The sequence below is a fragment of the Panthera onca genome, chromosome A1 (assembly GCF_046562875.1).
Source record: "Panthera onca isolate mPanOnc1 chromosome A1, mPanOnc1 haplotype 2, whole genome shotgun sequence".
NCBI classification, from domain to species: Eukaryota; Metazoa; Chordata; class Mammalia; order Carnivora; family Felidae; genus Panthera; species Panthera onca.
In genome coordinates this window covers 19339484-19362059 of record NC_138339.1, presented here as the reverse complement: position 1 = coordinate 19362059, position 22576 = coordinate 19339484, and positions in this window count along the sequence as shown.

Below are 22576 nucleotides of genomic sequence, written 5' to 3'. Positions count from 1 at the left end.
AAATCATAGTCTACGATTGTGGGAAATCAAATAGCTATGTCCTAGGTTAGGAGATTACAAGGGATGCATTGCAAAGCAGAATACTGTTTTCCTGCCTTGCTGAAAACAGTGGGCCACACTTCATTTATCCAGTTAACATATATCTAGGGGTTGGGTCCAGCCTGTGCTCATGAATTCCTTAGGCCATGTTATCTATGGAATATTTTATCTTGTTTTCCACCCTGCCTTCTACATCTGCTCTTTTGTAGTCTTGGGAATGCTTGAGCTTGTTTTTCTGCACACTTTCTATACATTCTTACTGGAGTGTAGCCCACTGATGTAATGCACGATGTTTCCCTAAATGTATCTTTAATAAATACGGGAGCTTGAGAGCAGCTCGGGGAGACTTCCCTTAGCCTCCCTCTCACCCCTCTTGACTTGCAGAGTCTTGAGTAATTCTTTCTGCTGTCTTCGGCTTTGCTGGACAAAGCTGAGAGCTGAACCCACATATATTAAATCTCCTGATGTTCCCCTTCCATTGTACCTCCATCCATAAGAAAGTTACCAGTAAAGTCTTTATAAATAATTCAAATTGATATTTTTGTCTTAGTTTTCATTGGCATCTTGTCAGCATGTTGACACTGTTGCAAATGCACACCTTCTGGAACACTCTTTTCAGTCGATTTCATGAAACTACTTCATTTTCTTCCAAATATATTGCTATTACTCTTATAATTTTCTTTGCTGGATTATCATACACTGGCCAGTAAGAATTGGCATTATTCCAAATTCACTTGTAGGCTTTCTTCTATTGCCACTCTATAGTCCCTTGTTGTATGATCTTACCCACACTCCTGGGATTAAATAACATCTATCGGCTTATAATTCTAAAATACAAACTTTCAGCTCATCTCCCTCCTCTGATCTTTAGGCTAAATTCCATAGCTTAATAGATGGCACTTAATGGATGTCACTCAGACCAAACTGGACATGCCCAAATTGAACTCATGACAGTTCCTCTAAGAACCAAATCCTTCAACCTATTGTTTTACCAAGTACATTCACAATTCACCCAGTAAGAGAAGTCAGAAGAAACTTAATTCACCACAGTCAACCCAAATGTCCAATAAATCAGCTCAATTTACTGCTTTTACTTACAATTATTTCTGAAATTCATGCATTTATCTGTCTACATTTATATCTCATTTTCCCCTAGTTCCATTTACCTTTCATCAAGACTATCACAACAGCCAAATCTTGACTCAGACACACATGTGTTAGCCTTCTCTCCATTCAATCTTTCACACTGCAGAGTCTTATATTAAATGAATACAGTTGACCCTTTAACAACATGGGGGTTGGGATGCCAACTCTCCACTTAGTCAAAAATCTGCGTATAATTTTTGACTCCTCCAAAATGTAATTATTAATTCGCTTACTGTTGATAGGGAGCTTTCCAATAACATGAACAGTCAACAAACACAAATTCTGTGTGTTATATGTAATATATACAGTATTCTTACAATAAAGTAAGATAGAAAAAAGAAAATGTTATTGTAAACATCATAAGGAAGAGAAAATATATTTACAGTGTTGTACTGTATTTATATTAAAAAAAAAACACATGTAATTGGACCAATGAAGTTAAACCCATGGGTTATTTGAGTCTGTATTCTGATTAATTCTATTTTTATATCATTTTAATACATGTTTTTCATTGTTTTATAGTTCCATCTTGTCTTCTATTCATGTATGTTTTACGTTATAGTACTCTCCAACAAATTCCTCCCAAATTACATCCTAGCTCTCCCTGAAGGTCTTTCTACCACCTCTGACCCCATCACCTAATTAACTCCTATTCACATTTCAGACCTATTTCAAATGAATTTCCTCATTGCAGATCTTACAGATGCCCTAGACTTTGCTAGGACCCCTTTAATCATAGTACCCCATGCTTATTTGTAACTTTGTTCATAATTGTACTATAATTAACTAACTTTCCATTTATCTGATTGCTTAATACTTTAATGTTTAATTGTTTAATGTTTAATATGTCCTTGTAAACAAATTACAAAATGAGTTCAAAATATGGGAAGACAAAAACTAATAAAGAATAATATGAAAATTTCACACAAATTTTCAAAATCAAAACTCATTTTTAAGAGTTGTGTTACACCACTTTTAATATAATAACAATCTATTAAAATAGCAATAAATAAAATTAAGACTTGTAATTAAATCATGTGTTATTGACTTATACCTGAATATAATATAATGACTTGTAACATTTTATGGTTAATTTTAATGATTCATCAAATATGTATTTCAGGATACCTTACAATATGTTTTGTGCAATTCTCACCATTGGCAGGACACCAAGGCAGAGAGCAAAGTTATCTTTTCTGTCTTTTATTTTTGAGGCTATTTCAGGAGACCAAGTTGAATTACACATAGAAGAAATAATAATTTGTAGTCTCTGGGACCAGTTGTCAATGAGTATAGGATTTCAAAGAAGGTAGACATTTATATACTGCTTTCCAGTGGCTTCAGGAACCGTTAAAATTTGATTTGAGTTTTAAAGCCAATCTGTATGTTGAAAGATGTATGTGTGTTTTAATTTGGAAATAATTAAAATTTTATTTATATCTTCTAGCACTGCCCCACTTATTGGCAAATTGCAAATTATCTGCCACTATCCAGTTGTCTTCTTTATAACCATATCGTTGTGTTTCATCCACCTCTTCACTAAACCACTGACCACACAGCACAATTACAAAAGGAATTATCACCAACTTCTTATTGATCCTTCAGGGAAGGACACTGATTCTCAAAATCATATTCATTAAGAATGAAAGAGCATACTAGTTTGAGGTTAACAGTGACATTTTAAAAGATTGTAAATGTTGTTTTGAACTGAAAAACTTGCAAATCATATCGTTTTCCCCACAGAGGTATCTGAATTCCTGTCAATAAAACATAAATTTAAAAAAATGTTCTTGTGAGTCTGGTAATGTGTCATAATATTCAATTAATTTTAGTGTTTAGAGAAGAGATATTATCTAAATAAATATAGTTAAGGGTATGAATAAGGAACTGAATGATTACTCTTCAGGTTTACCCTTTGGTATATTCTTACCTGTGATGACACATAATTACAGATGTAAAAATCTAATTAGGTTATTTTTTATTTGATTTAATTGTACAGTTTAGCCAATACTTACTGCACTGTGAGTAATTTCATATGCATTAATGGATATACCTGTGTTAAATACATGGGCATAATTTTATTCTAGTGTCTTCTCCCAAGCTTCCTATTTTATATGAAAATTAGATTAGCTTCTAAGAGAATTGTTTAAGTGCCTAATATTAAATTTCTATGGTCTGCTATTTTGTGTGATCTTGAACAAATTATTTAACCTCTCTTTAAAAATATTGTTCTTTATTTTTCATCAATAAAATGGGATTAAAAATAGTACTTAATTCAGACAATTATTTTGAGCCTTACAGGAGTTAATGACTGAAAATGTTTAGAAGACAGTCTGAGATATAGTGAGGACACAATACATGTGAGCCATATTATTAGTCAATGTTTTTCTTTCACTTTATCTTCTTAACACTGCTCTGTCATTTCCTCTTTCCTTTCTTCCAGAATTTTCAATAAATCTACAGTGACACTGAGAGATATTATATCTGGAGCTTGCTATTTAAGTGATCTTGCTCTGTCATTTCTGGCCTGATGTCCCAATGCTCTAGAACAAAGGATCCCTTCTTGACCATCTGTTCTACCTGCTCTAATAAAATGAAGGAGATGAAAGTTTTGTACCCTTTTTAAAAGACTCACTATGTACTCTCCAATCCCATTTCCCCTCTTTTTTTCTCTCCCAGATACATTTCCCAGCTTCCCTTGGAGGAGCAAGGTCATGAGAATGAATGCCAATTAAAGAAGTGGGAATGGTAGTGATCAAGGCATTTCCACACGCATTCAGGCATACATCTTGAGTGACCCTCCATGTTTCTTCTCTTTCCTCAGCCTGCCAGTCAGAAGATAAGAGTAGCTTAGGTCCCTGAACAACTGGGTACATGATAACGTCTCACAGCTGCTCTGTATTGCATTAGTACATGAAAAAAATAAAGTTTTCTGCGTGCATGTGTGGTATAGCACCAAGATTTAATTATCGCAGTTGCAACAGTGAACTGACCATACCCACCAAGACATTATATGCCTCCCAATCCCCAGTGCTTAATAAGTGACTATTGCTTATTTAATGAATATGTAGCAGAATTTACCAGATAATATGATAACCTTAAAAAAAAAAACACACAAAAACTTCTTAGTTCATAAAATGAGGAAATGGATAAACAAGTCTTTTTTTCTTTCTTTCTTTTTTCCTTTCTTTCGAGAGAGAGCACACATGCGAGTGGGGCAGGGGCAGAGGGAGAGAGAGAGAGAGAGAGAGAGAGAGAGAGAGAGAGAGAGAAAGAATTTTAAGCAAACTCATCGCAGAGTGGAGCCCCATGTGGGCTCAATCTCACGACTGTGAGATCATGATCCAAGTCTGAATCAAAAGTCGGACACTCAACCAGCTGAGCCACCCAGGCGCCCCAATAATACCTTATTTCTTAAAGAATAAGTCACTTTGGGGGCACCTAAGTGGCTCAGTCAGTTGAATGTCCTACTTTTGATTCAGACTTGGATCATCATCTCACAGTTTGTGGGTTCGAGACCCGCATCAGGCTCTGTGCTGACAGCTCAGAGCCTGGAACCTGCTTCAAATTCTGTGTCTCCCTCTCTCTCTCTCTGCCCCTTCCCCGCTCATGCTCTGTCTCTCTCTGTCTCTCAAAAATGAATAAACGTTAACAAAAATTAAAAAATAATAACTCACTTTGTCCTTCAAAAGTATTTTCTCCAACAACTACATTATAGATTTTAATGTTTAAGTAAATTTGACAAGCAAAGCATAGTGTATACTTTTTTAGCAAACAAATATAAATTTCTGGCATCAATCTCCTTGATTAACTGAAATATTTTAAAGCAGAGTTAACCTTGCTTCTCTTTATGTTATTAAAAAAATAACTCAATGATACAAAGTCTTCATAGATTCATATGTTTCTCCATTCTAATTTCTTTATATTTTCTCACCCTTAATGAATAAATGTATTCAGCATGTTTCAAAATATGTATTTCACAGAAAACTCTGCAACATTTACATTTACTGAATAATTGTGTCATAATAGTAAGAATAGGCAAAAACTTTATGCAAGTGCAGAGCAGTGAACCAGCTTAGATAAAGTGAAAAGAGAAAATGAATTGAGAAAATATAAAAACTGCTGACTAGCTCCTCTCTCTTTCACTATGGGCAGTAGGAAAAAATATGAAGAGGAATTTCACCATGAAGGATTTGGAATTACTTCCTGTCAACTGGGGCCCTAAAATATATGTTTTTTTGATTGAACAATAAACTGTGGTAATAAAGCAGTAAAAAATCCAATAACGTCTGATTACACAAATATTTTATGTACCATAAGTAAGTCAATATACAATTTAAAGCAAAAACAAAACCACCAAATTGTACTGTACCTTAGGTTAAATATTTTGGCCATGGCACTTTGTCATGAATTTCATATTAATAATTGCTAATCACTGTGCAATATAATCTTTGATGAAAATTTTAAACTGTTTTATTTGCTATTTGGGCGCACAGAGCTTAACAGAAGTTAATTCATCTTGTAAATTTTCCATAAACCTTTCATTGAAGGTGATACCAAATCTATATCAGAAATAAAATGTTCAACAGTATATTTCCATTTACTACATGATTATTCATTTCTCCAATTATAGAATTGAAAAATACTTTCTGTGATTGTCTGATTGTTTGATGTGTATGCTTGATATTACTCACACTGTGTCTAACTAAAAGAAAACTACCCTGTTTGGTTTTAGTGGATTTTGAGGGACAAACTAACATAATGAAATTGAAGCAGGAGACAAAACAGGCTAAAGTACAATTTTTGTCCTAAATGGCCTTATAAAGAAAAAAAAATATATATATATATACATATAATCATATATATGATATATAATATATATAATATATAATACATATCATATATATGATATATACGATATGTAATATAGTATATATAATACATATAATCATATGTATATGATATATAATCATATATATATACATATATATATATGTATATATATATGATTAATCTTCCAAGACATCTTCAAGGTGCCAGCTCAATGAGAGGCTATGAGATGCAACTCAAGGGCTCAATATTCTCTTCAGGTAATACCCTTGGAGAGATTGTTGACTCGACTCCTAAATGTGGACATGCAAAAAATGTACAACTCAAAACAAATAAGGATGTCTTGCATTGTTAATTTAAACTTATATTTATTTATTTTATTTATTTTTTTAACGTTTATTTATTTTTGAGACAGAGAGAGACAGAGCATGAACAGGGGAGGGTCAGAGAGAGAGAGGGAGACACGGAATCTGAAACAGGCTCCAGGCTCTGAGCTGTCAGCACAGAGCCTGACGCGGGGCTTGAACTCACGAACCGCGAGATCATGACCTGAGCCAAAGTCAGCCGCTTAACCGACTGAGCCACCCAGGCACCCCTAAACTTATATTTAGATTACATAATTGGCTAAACCCATGTGTGATTCTTAAATTTTCTGTTTGTGCGGAAGAACACAAATTGCTGATATTGTTCTCAAGCTTTTTCAAAAGAGACATTTTAAAAAATCTCTCATTTTCCTGTTAGATACTTATGTGAACTTGTTATATCTCATTATTTTGCATAAATAAACCTGAGGATTGTGATATCTGTAACATTTAGACAACTCAGGATATATGGTAGCTGGGTGGCCAACAGTTAAGTGGTCAATCTTTACTAAGGCCCGGTAGCAAGCCAAAACCTGCTTCTTAAAGGGCAGTACTATCTGCAAGGATGGCAGGACTTTGCTCCAAAATCCTAAGGGTGTTCTCTGTGACACTCCAATAAAAACCTGCCAAGGACCTGAAACAGCATCTCTGCCACTGACCGTTAGGCACCATCAGATCTGCCAGACCATGTGGCCCATGTAGAAGAGCAACATGCGTGGCAGCATGGACCTGTCACACAGCTTTCTTATGTTTGGTTCCCACCCAAAACTATCAGTCTTTCAGCTCACTGGATGGATGGGCCATCATAGCACACCTAAATGAGGAATAACTTGCTTCCAAACCCAAAGCATCCCACTAGACTATTTGTGCCTCTGCCTCAGTTGTAGTAGAGATCACATGTGACAGCTTATCCTTGAACCTACAAGGAATAGTTTGAAATATTCCATATTACTGGATCTCTAAAAATTTCATTCAAGTGGAAGGTCCCTGAATTTTGGTCAAATTTATTTTACACCCTCCTACACACAGATGTCACGAATATGTCTATAGTAGTTGCTACTTCTAGCTCACTATATCCACTCACCCTATCATTGGAACAGACAGGTGTGATGTCTTGAGGAAAGGTCTGGTGGTCAAGTTCCTTGTGGACTAAATTATGAATAGGGCTTGAAAGTTGATGATTCTCAAGGTAGGAGAGTGAAGGATTATTATTGGCCTTGCCAGGTGAAAGCAAACTGCTACAAATGGTATTTATAAGGCATAATCAAGAAAAGAAACCTTGCTAGGTCACTAGTTACATACCAAAGGCAGAGTATGCGTAAATTTGCTCAAGAACTGACACAAATCTGAAACAACAGCTGCAATTGAAGTCACCACCTGGTTGATTTTATGATAATCCAGTCATTCTCTAAAATTGGGCAGTTTTCTGTATAGGGACCAGGCTTTCTATTTGGCAAGCCAAATGCTTTTCTATATAGGCGGAACCCTGGGCTTTGATGAGGGCTCTCTTATAGTTGGTAGATGATAGATAGATAGATAGATAGATAGATAGATAGATAGATGATAGATAGATAGAAAGACAGATAGATAGATAGATATAAGATGCTTAACATATGGAGTAGCCAGTGTGGGGATAGGAATAGATTTAAAGAGACAGCTAATTGATCATGCTATCCCTAAAAATAAATAGACTTGGCAGTCTGCTAATTTCTTATTTGACCCACACAATTAAGTGGAAGAGTTTTAGTTTTCATGAATAGAAACCTAACTTGATTCACCAAAACAGAGAGTCATAGCCCCTCATTCAGTTCTCAGACTTGGGCCAGTTTACATACTGAGAACCCCTTAAGTGAAGGGGAAACTAGGTCTACTTAAGAAAGCCAAAACCCAAAAAATTTCCAGCACTGATAAATATTGATACTGCTAATATTTCTCCCAGCATTTTCTAAAGAGACATGACAATTTACCAGGGTAATTTTACATTAGCAAATCAGACTGTTGGGAAATTCTTGAACACTGGCACTAATTCCAGGACACCTCAGAACTCACTGTGGTCCCCCAGTCAGAGAAGTGTCTTATAGAGTCCAATGATGAAGAGAATTTTAGGTCAAGTTCATCTCAGTGTGAGTTCAGGGGGTTCCTGAACCTATCCTGTGCTATTCCCTACATTGTAAAATGTATAATTGAGATAACATACATAGCAATTGACAGAATGTCCTGACCTCTGACACGAGGGCTTTTACGGTGGCAAAGGCCAAGTGCAAACCACTTGAAACAGCCTCTCCCTACAAAGCAGTAAATCAAAAGCAATACTGAACTCCAGCCAGGACTGAAGAGGTTAGTACCACCATCAAGAACTTGAAAGATTCAGTGGTGGCAATACCACCACATCCCCATTTAACTTAACCATTTGGCCTATAGAGAAAGTAGCCAGTTTTCTGAAATACATCTGAAGATATGTCTCCCAGTGGTTCTTTTTTTCCTGGCTGCGCACTGATATAGATTGTGATAACTAGAGTACTGCTATAATAAATACTTGAAAATATGAATGTGGCTTCAAAATTTAGAAGTTGAGGGGCGCCTGGGTGGCTCAGTCGGTTAAGCGTCCGACTTCAGCTCAGGTCACGATCTCGCGGTCCGTGAGTTCGAGCCCCGCGTAGGGCTCTGGGCTGATGGCTCAGAGCCTGGAGCCTGCTTCCGATTCTGTGTCTCCCTCTCTCTCTGCCTCTCCCCCGTTCATGCTCTGTCTCTCTCTGTCTCAAAAATAAATAAACATTAAAAAGAAAAAAAAAATTAGAAGTTGATAGAGGATAGAAGAATTTTGATGACCATGGTATTTGGGGAGAAAAAAAACCCTAAATTTACTTGATGGGACTGTTAGTAGAAACACAGACATTAGGGGTGGCTAATGGCTCAGAAATATGTGAGAAGCATGGTAGAGAAAACTGATTTTATCTTAGAGACTATCTAAATCATCGTAAAAATACTTTAGGAAGTGAGAGAACAAAGGAAATGAGGAACACATCATTATAAACCGGAGAGAAGGTGATCCTTGTTACACGCTGGCAGAACACTTAGTTAAATTGCATCGTAAAAAGATGCGGGATCATTTACGCAATGAATTTAATGTTTAAATGAGGAGATTTCCAATGTTGAAGATAGGGTCTGGTTTCTCCTTACTGCTTATAGTAAAGCTCCAGAGGAGAGAGATAAGTTGAGAGAACTGGTAAGCGAAAAACAAACAAACAAACAAAACACCCACAGCTTTCTGATTTGGGAAATTTTAAGCTTATCCAGATTGCAAAGGACACTAAAATGAAAAGATGTATGGTCAGTAAAATGTGCTCTTGAGAGAAAGCCAGCCTTTTGCTAGTGTCCCATAAATATCAGAATGTCAGCGTATTCAGTCATACAATGGGAGCTTTGAAGAGCAGGAGATGTGACAACAGAAGCTGAGAGAGAAAAGGAGATGTGACAAACAGAGCAGACATTGGAGGGATGTAGGGCCAAAGGCCCGAGAATGCAGGTAGCTTGTAGAAGCTAAGGAATGACCCGAAAACAAATTCTCCCTTCCAAAAAGATCTGAGCTCTGCCAACACCTTGATTTTAGCCAATGGATGTTGATTTTGTACTTCTGAACTCAAAAACTGTAAGGTAATAAAGTTGATTATTTCTGTTCTTGTTTTGATAAAAGAAAATTCCATTTACATCATTGGATATCCTCAACTGATTTAAAAATTCTGGAGTTTACCTAAAGAATGACACAGTTCCCCTAAGATTAAGAGAAATGTTAGATGAAAGAAACTATTTTGAGTTTTCAGGGATTTTTTTCTTAATTTCCTTTTGTTTATTTTCATCTAAATATCTTCAGTGGAGAGAGTAATCTATACATGATCTCCTTTCTATGAACTTCCAGAATGTTATCCTAAAACACAAGAGAATATCCAAATGACACACTTCAAGGATTATTATCGTATATTTTATTTTAGCATACGTGTGTTTTTATTTAGAACATACTTTCCCTAAATTTTTGTTCATAATTTGGTTGTCTTTATCATTCATATTTGTTGATAAAAGTGTCCCATTTTTTCTTTAATATTCTGGGAATTTCTGGCCAGAATTCCTGGTATAATGTCCTGCAGTGCAGCACCCCCATTTACAATAAACTATTACTCTCAGTCTCAGCTACTAAGATGTAAGCAAAATAGAGACAGATGTCCCTGAAGATTCTACTCAAACTCCACCTATACGTATTACTCAAAATTGAGCTGCAACTTTTTTAACAGGGGTTATTTTATAAGCAATAAAATACTTGGTATTCAGAAATTATGTACATAAGAAATAGAGAGAAAAAAAGTTTAAGATATTACATTTCAATAACTATTCCTCATAGAAAGAATAATTCCCTTTATATTATGTTTTTAGCCAGTTCTTCAATGCTTGTATCAGTGGCTTTTAGTTGTCCCTCCTAACATAACCTATCATTTAATAAAATAGAATTTTTGACATGTTGCTAATTTGTTTTTCTTTCTTTTTTCCCCTCCTTCCTTTCCCTCCCTCCCCCTTCTGTTTTTTCTTCCTTCCTTCCTTCCTTCCTTCCTTCCTTCCTTCCTTCCTTTCTTTTCTTTCTTTCTTTCTTTCTTTCTTTCTTTCTTTCTTTCTTCCATCCTTCCTTCCTTCCTTCCTTCCTTCCTTCCTTCCTTCCTTCCTTCTTTTCTCTCTCTCTTTTTCTTTCTTTCTTTCTTTCTTTCTTTCTTTCTTTCTTTCTTTCTTTCTTTCCTTTCCTCCTTTCTTCCTTTTTTTCTTTCTTTCCTTCAAAGCATATTCTCTTTTTAAGTTTTTGTTAGATTCCAGTTAGTTAACATACAGTGTAATACCAGTTTCAGGTGTACAATTTGTAATTCAACACCTCCATACATCACCTTGCTCCTCACAGCAAGGGCATTCCTTAATCCCCATGACTTATTTCATCCACCCCCTATCCACCTCCCCTCTGACAACCATTACTTTGTTCTCTATAGTTAAGAGTCTGTTTCTTGGTTCCTCTCTCTCTCTCTCTCTCTCTCTCCCTTGCTTATTTGCTTTGTTTCTAAAATTTCTTACACTGTCGGTGGGAATGCAACCTGGTATCACCACTTTGGAAAACAGTATGGAGGTTTCTCAAAAAGTTAAAAATAAAACTACCCTACAGTTAAGCAAATGTACTACTAGGTATTTACCCAAACAATAAAAAAATACTGAGCTGATGGGATACATGCACCCCAACGTTTATAGCAGCATTGTACACAATACCTAAATATTAGAAAGAGTCCAAATGTCCATTGACTGGTGAATGAATAAAGAAGATGTGGTTTATATATGCAATGGAATATTACTCAGCCATAAAAAATAAAAAAATCTTGCCATTTGCAAATGATGTGACTGGAGCTAGAAAGTATTACGCTAAATGAAATCAGTCAGTCAGAGAAATAAAAATACCATGTGACTTCAGTTATATGTGAAATTTAAGAGAAAACATATTCTTGACAGAAAACTTGAAAACTAATGTTTTTTACACACTTACAATAAAATGTGATGAGTAAAACAATGGAGGTATGTATACCATTCAGTTATATACTTATGAAGAAGGAGGTTACTCTGACTGGGGTTCAGAGAGTTTTGCACTATTGTTTCCAAGGGTGAATTCACCAGTCAGTGAGAAAAGAAAGGACATCCTGGGTAATGGCAGTTAGTGTGGCAGAGACACATGCTTGAAACTGTACTGTGTGTTTAGAGAGCATTAAAAGTATACTACTGATGATGCATTGAGCTAACGGTTAGAAATGTTTGAAAAAAACAAACTTGGAATTGCATGTAGTTTTCATATCATCCCTTTACTCACTTGTTCAACAAGTATTCATTGAGTACCAACTTTGAGCCAGGAATTAGAACAGGTTTGGGGGAGGGGTCAAGTGATGAATGCAGTGACCATGGATTATTCTCATAAAAGCTGTAGTCCAATGATGGAAGAGCTTATTTAAAAATGTGTGTAAAATACGGAAGCACTATTGTGTAGATAGTGGCTGATCTGGTTATTTGTTGCTGCATAACAAACTTCTCTCAAGTTTAGTGGTTAAAGAACTATTGTTGTTGTTTTATTATTTGCTTGTTTGTTGGACTTGGCTCAAGTGACTGGTTCTCTCATGCAGTTGCCATCAGCTGTTGCTGGGGTTGAGTCATCTGAAGGCCCACCTGGCCTGTAGGACCAAAATGGCTGAATGGAAGTTGGGTGAATTTCTTGGAGCTGTTGACAACCACACAAATATGCAGCCTCTCTGTGTCACTTGGCCTTGTGACAGCAGGGATGCTGCATTCTGAGAGTGAGCTTTCCAAGAATCAGGACGCAAAAACTTCAGGTCAAAGTGGTGACATGAACTGCCCAGATTCAAGAGGATAAAGAAATGTCTACCTTTAAAGTGAAATCTGCTCCATTAATCATATAATGCATTATCTAAATGAGGTTACTTTTGGTAAGAAAATATGGCACAGTTTTCCACATATTTCTAGTTTTACACTTAACTTCTAATTTCTCATGTTTCTTGCTGCCCTTGCCATCTACTGGCTTAGTGGTTCCTTGGATCTTGTCTGACGTGTCAAGGGCCACAGAAATGCAGGCTAGTGGTATGCCAAGTGGCCCAAAACAAGACACATTGTCTCTTACTGCAAGGCATACGATGTCTTAAACCGTTCATAACTGAGCATTTTGCTTTAGTGTCATGCTCTACATACTGACCTTGAAAGAGCAATGCTGGTTATGTTGCTTTTAGAAGGGATCCAGAAAGCAAAAGTGCTGTCACCAGTCATTTTCTAGTAATTATTTATTGAACATGCATTTCAGTCACTACTAAACGAATACATGGAAGAAACTGAAAATAAAAGTTAAATGTTTTTTTTTAAACCCATACACACTATTTTAATACAAATATCAAAATAATACTTATTGGGGCACCTGGGTGGCTCAGTCGGTTGAGCGTACAACTTCAGCTCAGGTCATGACCTCACTGTCCATGAGTTTAAGCCCCACGTCGGGCTCTGTGCTGACAGTTCAGAGCCTGGAGCCTCTTTCAGATTCTGTGTCTCCCTCTCTCTCTGCCCCTCCCCGACTCATGCTCTCTCTCCCTCTCTCTCTCTCTCTCTCTCTTTCTCTCTGTCAAAAATAAATAAACATTAAAAAAAATTAAAAAATAATAATACTTATTAAAAACAAGAACAAATTTGGGGAAATGCAAAGCCAGACAAGAAGCCTGGAAAACAGGAGGAGCACCCTGGGCAATCCAGAATGTGGTCATCCTCAAGGATACACCTAAGGCTAAAAGAATACACAGAGAAAAAGCTACTGAAATTTAATGGAGGATATAGAAAGATTTTCTGGCGAGCTAAGCATTTTTAACTTTATCCTCAGGCTATGTACAATTCAAGCATGAAAATATAAAATCATATTGGCATTTCAGAATCATAACTATATAAACATAAGAAATGTATTGGAGTGAGTATATACAGAGTCATAAAAGAACAATGAGGAAGCTATAACCATTTTCAATATTATTAGAAAAAGGCAAAATAAAATGATAGTTTTAAGGATGGATTAATAGAATTTTATTTATCAACAATCTAGAATGAATAATTAGACAGACATAATTACCAAACCATTAGTATGATATTATCATATCACCTTTAAAATAATTTAGTTTTAAGGTAACTTTCAATTTAATGAATGATGGCGTTAGAAAATTCCAGCTTAAAAAAAAATAAAAAGGAAAGCAAAGAAAATTCCAGCTGTTCTTGATCAGAGAATAAAAATCCAAGTTTCTTGAAAAGCCTTTTTACTAACTTAATATTTGAGATAATTCAACAATAAAATGGTTTTTTATCAAAGCTAATTTCTGAAAAGTCAAATATAATAATTTTAGCAAAAAGTTGTAATAGGATACAAATATTCTGGAAAGTTTGTCTCAGATGAACTATCTGAGATGAAATCAGAGTAGTGTGTTTTAAGGACTATCATATAGAAGACAACGTAAGACATTAGAAAGTCTGGTCCCACACTACTCTCTTATGGCAAACATTCTCTATAGGAGGTAAGGTGATGCTAATTTGTTTATTTTTTTAACTTGATGTTTTTTAGTATTAGATATAAAGAAATCTAAACCTTCCCTTATTGTGGTTGTGCACAGGTACACATGTTTCTTTACAGTCTATAAGAGAGAGTATACAGTAGCTTGGAGAAAAGCTAAAATGACAAGAATGGGCAGCAAGGAACAGATATCAGAAAACTTATAATAATAAAATTGTTAGCTTAGAACCCATAGCTATAATTATGTCAGGTTGTAATTTTCAGGGTTTCTCTAATAAATTTGACATGTGTATCATAGACTTTTTATATCTAAATTCCCCTACTTAAAAGTGAAATCATGGCACTCAATCCTTATCTGCACTATTGCTTAACCTAGAACCTGAAACCTAGAACTTGTATTATATACAGGAATTATCCTACAGAACTCTCCTTTGGTCATCTTTCCTTATCCAAAAGAAATCCACCAAATACTTTCTTTTCTACTGTCTTGATATAAATATATTGATCCATTTCTCTCCAGCTATTCGTATTCACATTCCTGAACATCTACAATTTCTTACCTGAATTACTAGTTAAAGTCTCCCTAAGTGATCACTACTCCACACATAATATTGTCAATGTAAATTTTTTCTTGTTTCTAAGTTGTTTTAACTCTGCAATGGCCTCCTCATTTCTTAGAATAGATCCCAAATCCTTACCAAAAAAAGTCAAGACCTTACTCTCTGGCTTTAACTTTCTGACTTCAATCTCTTTATTTATCACTCCAGCTTCATGGCCTTAATTCATTTGCTCAAATGGGGCAATTCCATTTCTACCTCAGGACATTTGCATGTACTCTTCTATCTACCTGAAATGAACTTCTGTACCATCGATCTATGCCCAGAAAACTTCACTCAATTTTAAGGTTTAGATTACACGTCACTTCCTCAGAAAATTATTTTGTCAACCATTGAACAGTTTAGAAACAATAATAATATTCCCATATCAGTCAAATACAAAATAGAAAAGGTCTCTGATGAAAATATTGTCAGTAAAATTAAGGAATCAAATTAGGAATCAACTCTAATCAAAATGTGTTGATGCTTACCTTCTCTATTTGGAAAAGAGGACTGTGTTGAGCAAGCAGGGATATTCTTGTTTTTCTTTTTCTTTTTCTTTTTCTCTTTAATGAAGGTATATCAAAGTTAATGAAAAATGATATGAATGATGATAATAAAAGTTGAACATATGGAAGTCCTAGTTCAGATGCTGGTGGTAAAAAGTGTTTAGTAGCTTTGTGACACCTGGTTTGAGAATAGAACTCATTGTTATTCCACAAGGTTATTGTATTTGCTTAGGCGAGATTGATGCCCAAGCAGCCATCCTGAGTAAAGCTTGGCCTCTAACATCATTCAGATGTCTCTTCAGTGGTTTTGCTGCCCTTCACGATGGAGGGTTTGTCAACAAGTGAAACAAAGGGCACACTAATATCAGATTAAGGCAAAGTCTAAGACTCTCTCTCTGTCTCTCTCTCTCTCCCTCTCTCTCAGTAGATATGCATATGTGTTAATGTTATGGTGAGTGAATATCCAATAGTTGTGCACAAATAGAAAAGACCCATTTTCAGAAAACAGAACAGTATCCTATCCAGAATTTTTTTCTTTTTCTGGTCTTTCAATATATTTGAGATTATTAAATTGGCAGTGATATATAGAAAAGACCAATCAACTGAGATTATCAGTAAATTTTTGACAATATTCTCATCATTTTTTTCTTGATTGCACTAATTTCATTGTTTGTTTTATGTAAGAAAAAATGTTTATTTATTTTTGAAAGAGAGAGAGCACAGGAGAGGGCAGAGAGAGAGGGAGACACAGAAACTGAGGTAGGCTTCAGGCTCTGAGCTGTCAGCACAGAGCCCGATGCAGGGCTCAAACTCACAAACTGTGAGATCAAGACCTGAGCCAAAATCGGATGCTTCACCAACTCAGCCACCCAAGTGCCCTAATTTCATTGTTTAAATATAACAGAATGGTTTTGCCTTTTGAGTTGGACAGGAAATTGATCATTTTATTTAATTAAATATTCATCAAATACTCACCTAATGCAAACTGTAGTATGAGCCATATATAGGTCATATATCCACAAATGTTTAATGTTTCAAAAAGTATATAAAAAGATTATAGTTGTTATTTTTTAATATTTCAAATGTACTAGAAGTTTGTGTACATAAACAAAATCACTGAAATAGTTACCATGCTTAACAAAAGCAAGTCAATGTAAAAGTGCGTCTACAAAGATTGCTTATAATACTGTGTTTTACTAGAATTAAACAGAAGAAAAAACATCACATAAACATTTACCATGCTGTATTACTGTGAGATGCCAAAGAAAATGATAGAATCAATGTCTACCATGTGGTAAAGTAGAATTTCTGAATATATATGCAGATCATAGGCCTGATATTAAGGATTCAGACAGGAAAAATGAGTCCAATTTCCAATCAATACTCAAAGCCTAGCTCACTGGATTAGTGAGATATATTACAAGTCATGATTAGGGAGCAGTTTTATAAAAAGGAAAAAAGTCTTGGGGCGCCTGGGTGGTTCAGTCGGTTGAGTGTCCGACTTCAGCTCAGGTCATGATCTTGCAGTTTGTGAGAGTTCGAGCCCTGCGTTGGGCTCTGTGCTGACAGCTCAGAGCCTGGAGCCTGCTTCAGATTCTGTGTCTCCCTCTGTCGGCCCCTTCCCTGCTCATGCTCTGTCTCTGTCTCTCAAAAATGAATAAACGTTTAAAAATAATTTTGTTTTCAAAAAGGGAAAAAGTCTTCCTCAAGCCAAATATGGTAAGTTCATTTTGCTTCTTAGTGCGATGACGTTGGAAAAACATAAGGACAGAGCATGTGACAGTTTTTGAGGTGACCTAACAGCTTCCACTTCTTGAGAGTCACAAACTTGTATAATGCCCCCCCACTGAATTCGGATATGATTTGTGATTTTCTTCTAATCAGTGGAATATGGCAAAGATGGTGAGATATCATTCTTGTGATTGTGTTACCACACATGAGTAGCTGGCAACTCATTTTAGAGACTTCCCTTGCAGCCCTAAGTGGCCATGTTGATAAAGCCTATGTGGCAAAGATTGCAAGAAGCCTCTAGGAATGTCACTCTGACATCTGAAGGTGGTTTCCAACCAAAAGCTAGCCGGAAGCTGAGGTTTTCCCTCAATGGCCCAAGAGAATGAATTGTGCCAGCACTTAGATGAGCTTGAAGAGGATAATTCCCAAGTGGAGCCACCACATATGAATCAATTCCAGCTGAAACCTTGATGGAAGCTTGTGAGGCTCTGAGCAGTGGACCCAACTAGGCTTTGCCCAGGCTCTTGACTTACGGAAAACACAGGGCAATAAACCTATGTTGCTTTAAGCCACTACACTGTGACAATAGGTTATCCTGAAGTAAAAAACTAAAATCATAGACAAAGAAGGAAAGAGTAATCCTGAAATCCTCCTGGGTGGACTATCGTGATCATGTATAAACTGGTGAAAAAAAGTCTTCCCAAGGGGAATGTTAAACTCCTTTATGACACAGTACATGGTGAAGAACTAAAGAGGAATTACCTCTGTCCTTTTAAGCCAAGAATATAAAGCATACAAGTAGATTTCACCAGCTGACCCTGTCTCAGATATCAGACTGGAGATCAGAAAAAAATACAGAGGGCAGTAGGTAAAATTAAACACCTGTATCTTCTCCATCTTTATGTGGTTAGTCTTCTCCTTCTTCTAAAATAATTCAAGGAGTGCCCAGATGGGTCAGTCGGTAGAAGATGCAACTCGATCTTGGGGTTGTGAATTTGAGTCCCACAATGGGTGTAGAGATTACTTAAAAATAAATAAATAGAGGCTTCTGGGAAGATGGCAGCGTAGGAGGATGCTGGGCTCACTGCATCCTGCAGATCTCATAGATTCCATCCCACCTGCCTAAATAACCCAGAAAATTGCCAGAAGATTAGCAGGACAGATTCTCCAGAGCCAAGTGCAGATGAGAGGTCCACGGAAGAGGGTAGGAAGGGCGGAGAGGCGGTGCTCGCTCCAACACTAGCGGGAGGGAGCCGGGGGGGAGGGGTGGCCCGCCGGCCAAGCAGAGACCCTGAGTCTGGCTTGCAAAAGCGGAGGGGCTGGACGGAGTGTGTTCCCACAGCAAGCAGGACTTGACATCTGGAAGGTTATAAGCTAACAGCTCTGCTAGGAGAGCAGGAGGGCTGGAGAACAACAGGAGGGAGAGTTGTTGAGCCCCAGACAATAGAGTGCAGCTTGGCGGGGAACAAAGGCGCTCGCCAGCACCATCTCCCTCGCAAATCCCCCAGCTGAAACCACAAAGGGAAGCAGTTCCTGTCAGGGAACTTGTTTGCACCGCACAAACACCCAACGCTGTGCTTCTGCGGATCCATCCCTCCGGCGGTGGGTCTGACTCCCTCCCCGTGCCACAGGGCCCTCCTGAAGCAGATTTCCAAAGGAAAAGCGAGCTGAGTCTGCCCCTCCCGCCCCCGTGCACCTTGCCAATCCACCCCAGCTAATACGCCAGATCCCCAGCACCACAAGCCTGGCAGTGTGCAAGTACCCCAGACAGGCCACACCACCCCACAGTGAATCCCGCCCCTAGGAGAGGGGAAGAGAAGGCACACACCAGTCTGACTGCAGCCCCAGCGGTGGGCTGGGGCAGACATCAGGTCTGACTGCGGCCCCACCCACCAACTCCAGTTATACACCACAGGACAGGGGAAGTGCCCCGCAGTCCCACACCAATCCAGGGACTATCCAAAATGACGAAACGGAAGAATTCCCCTCAAAAAAACCTCCAGGAAATAACGACAGCTAACGAACAGATCAAAAATGATTTAAACAATAAAACAGAAAGTGAATTTAGAATAATAGTCATAAAATTAGTCACTGGGCTTGAAAACAGTATAAAGGACAGCAGAGAATCTATTGCTACAGAGATCAAGGGACTAAGGAACAGTCAGGAGGTGCTGAAAAACGCTTTAAATGGAATGCAAAACAAAATGGAAATGAGGACGGCTCGGATTGAAGAGGCAGAGGAGAGAATAGGTGAACTAGAAGATAAAATTATGGAAAAAGAAGCAGCTGAGAAAAAGAAAGATAAAAAAAAATCCAGGAGTATGAGGGGAAAATTAGAGAACTAAGTGATGCACTAAAGAGAAATATATACGCATAATTGGTATTCCAGAGGAGGAAGAGAGAGGGAAAGGTGCTGAAGGTGTAATTGAAGAAATAATAGTTGAGAACACTCCTGATCTGGGGAAGGAAAAAGGCATTGAAATCCAAGAGGCACAGAGAACTCCCTTCAGACGTAACTTGAATCGATCTTCTGCACGACATATCATAGTGAAACTGGCAAAATACAAGAATAAAGAGAAGATTCTGAAAGCAGCTAGGGATAAACGTGGTCTAACATATAAAGGGAGACCTATAGACTAGCGACGGGTCTCTCTACTGAAACTTGGCAGGCCAGAAAGGAATGGCAGGAAATCTTCAATGTGATAAACAGAACATATATGCAGCCAAGAATCTTCTATCCAGCAAATCTGTCATTTAGAATAGAAGGAGAGATAAAGGTCTTCCCAAACAAACAAAAACTCAGGGAATTCGTCACCACTAAACCAGCCCTACAAGGGATCCTAAGGGGGATCCTGCGAGACAAAGTACCAGAGACATCGCTACAAGCATGAAACCTACAGACATCACAATGACTCTAAACCCATATCTTTCTATAACACTGAATGTAAATGGACTAAGTGTGCCAACAAAAAGACATACGGTATAAAATGGATAAAAAAAAACAAGACCCATCTATTTTCTGTCTACAAGAGACTCATTTTAGACCTGAGGACACCTTCTGATTGAGAGTGAGGGGATGGAGAACTATTTATCATGCTACTGGAAGTCAAAAGAAAGCTGGAGTAGCCATACTTATATCAGACAAACTACACTTTAAATTAAAGGCTGTAACAAGAGATGAAGAAGGGCATTATATAATAATTACAGGGTCTATCCATCAACAAGAATTAACAATTATAAATGTCTATGCACCGAATACGGAAGCCCCCAAATATATAAAACAATTACTCACAAACATAAGCAACCTTATTGACAAGAATGTGGTAATTGCAGGGGACTTTAATACCCCACTTACAACAATGGATAGATCATCTAGACACATGGTCAATAAAGAAACAAGGGCCCTGAATGATACATTGGATCAGATGGACTTGACAGATATATTTAGAACTCTGCATCCCAAAGAAACAGAATATACTTTCTTCTCGAGTGCACATGGAACATTCTCCAAGATAGATCACATACTGGGTCACAAAACAGCCCTTCATAAGTATACAAGAATTGAGATCATACCATGCATATGTTCAGACCACAATGCTATGGAGCTTGAAATCAACCACAGGAAAAAATCTGGAAAACCTCCAAAAGCATGGAGGTTAAAGAACACCCTACTAAAGAATGAATGGGTCAACCAGGCAATTAGAGAAGAAATTTAAAAATATATGGAAACAAACGAAAATGAAAATACAACAATCTAAATGCTTTGGGATGTAGCGAAGGCAGTCCTGAGAGGAAAATACATTGCAATCCAGGCCTATCTCAAGAAATAAGCAAAATCCCAAATACAAAACCTAACAGCATACCTAAAGGAAATAGAAGCAGAGCAGCAAAGACACCCCAAACCCAGCAGAAGAGAAATAATAAAGATCAGAGCACAAATAAACAATATAGAATCTAAAAAAAACTGTAGAGTAGATCAATGAAACCAAGAGTTGTTTTTTTTGAAAAAATAAACAAAATTGATAGACCTCTAGCCAGTCTTCTCAAAAAGAAAAGGGAGATGACCCAAATAGATAAAATCATGAATGAAAATGGAATTATTACAACCAATCCCTCAGAAATACAAGTAATTTTCAAGGAGTACTATGAAAAATTATATGCCAACAAACTGAATAGCCTGGAAGAAATGGATAAATTCCTAAACACCCACACGCTTCCAAAACTCAAACAGGAGGAAATAGAAAGCTTGAACAGACCCATAACCAATGAGGAAATTGAATCAGTTATCAAAAATCTCCCAACAAATAAGAGTCCAGGACCAGATGGCTTCCCTGGGGAATTCTACCAGACGTTTAAAGCAGAGATAATACCTATCCTTCTCAAGCTATTCCAAGAAATAGAAAGGGAAGGAAAACTTCCAGAGTCATTCTATGAAGCCAGTATTACTTTGCTTCCTAAACCAGATAGAGACCCAGTAAAAAAAGAGAACTACAGGCCAATATCCCTTATGAATATGGATGCAAAAATTCTCAATAAGATACTAGCAAATCGAATTCAACAGCATATAAAAAGAATTATTCACCATGATCAAGTGGGATTCATTCTTGGGATGCAGGGCTGGTTCAACATTCGCAAATCAATCAACGTGATACATGACATTAATAAGAGAAAAGATAAGAACCATATGATCCTGTCAATCAATGCATAAAAACCATTTGACAAAATTCAGCATCCTTTCTTAATAAAAACCCTCAAGAAAGTCGGGATAGAAGTAACATACTTAAACAGCATAAAAGCCATTTATGACAAGTCCACAGCTAATATCATCCTCAATGGGAAAAACTGAGAGCTTTCCCCCTGAGATTAGGAACACGACAGGGATGTCCACTCTCACTGCTGTTGTTTAACATAGTGTTAGAAGTTATAGCATCAGCAATCAGACAATAAAAGGAAATCAAAGGCATCAAAATTGGCAAAGATGAAGTCAAGCTTTCACTTTTTGCAGATGACATTATATTATACATGGAAAATCCGATAGACTCCACAAGAAGGCTGCTAGAACTGATACATGAATTTAGCAAAGTTGCAGGATACAAAATCAATGTACAGAAATCAGTTGCATTCTTATACACTAATAATGAAGCAACAGAAAGACAAATAAAGAAACTGATCCCATTCACAATTGCACCAAGAAGCATAAAATACCTAGGAATAAATCTAACCAAAGATGTACAAGAGCTATATGCTGAA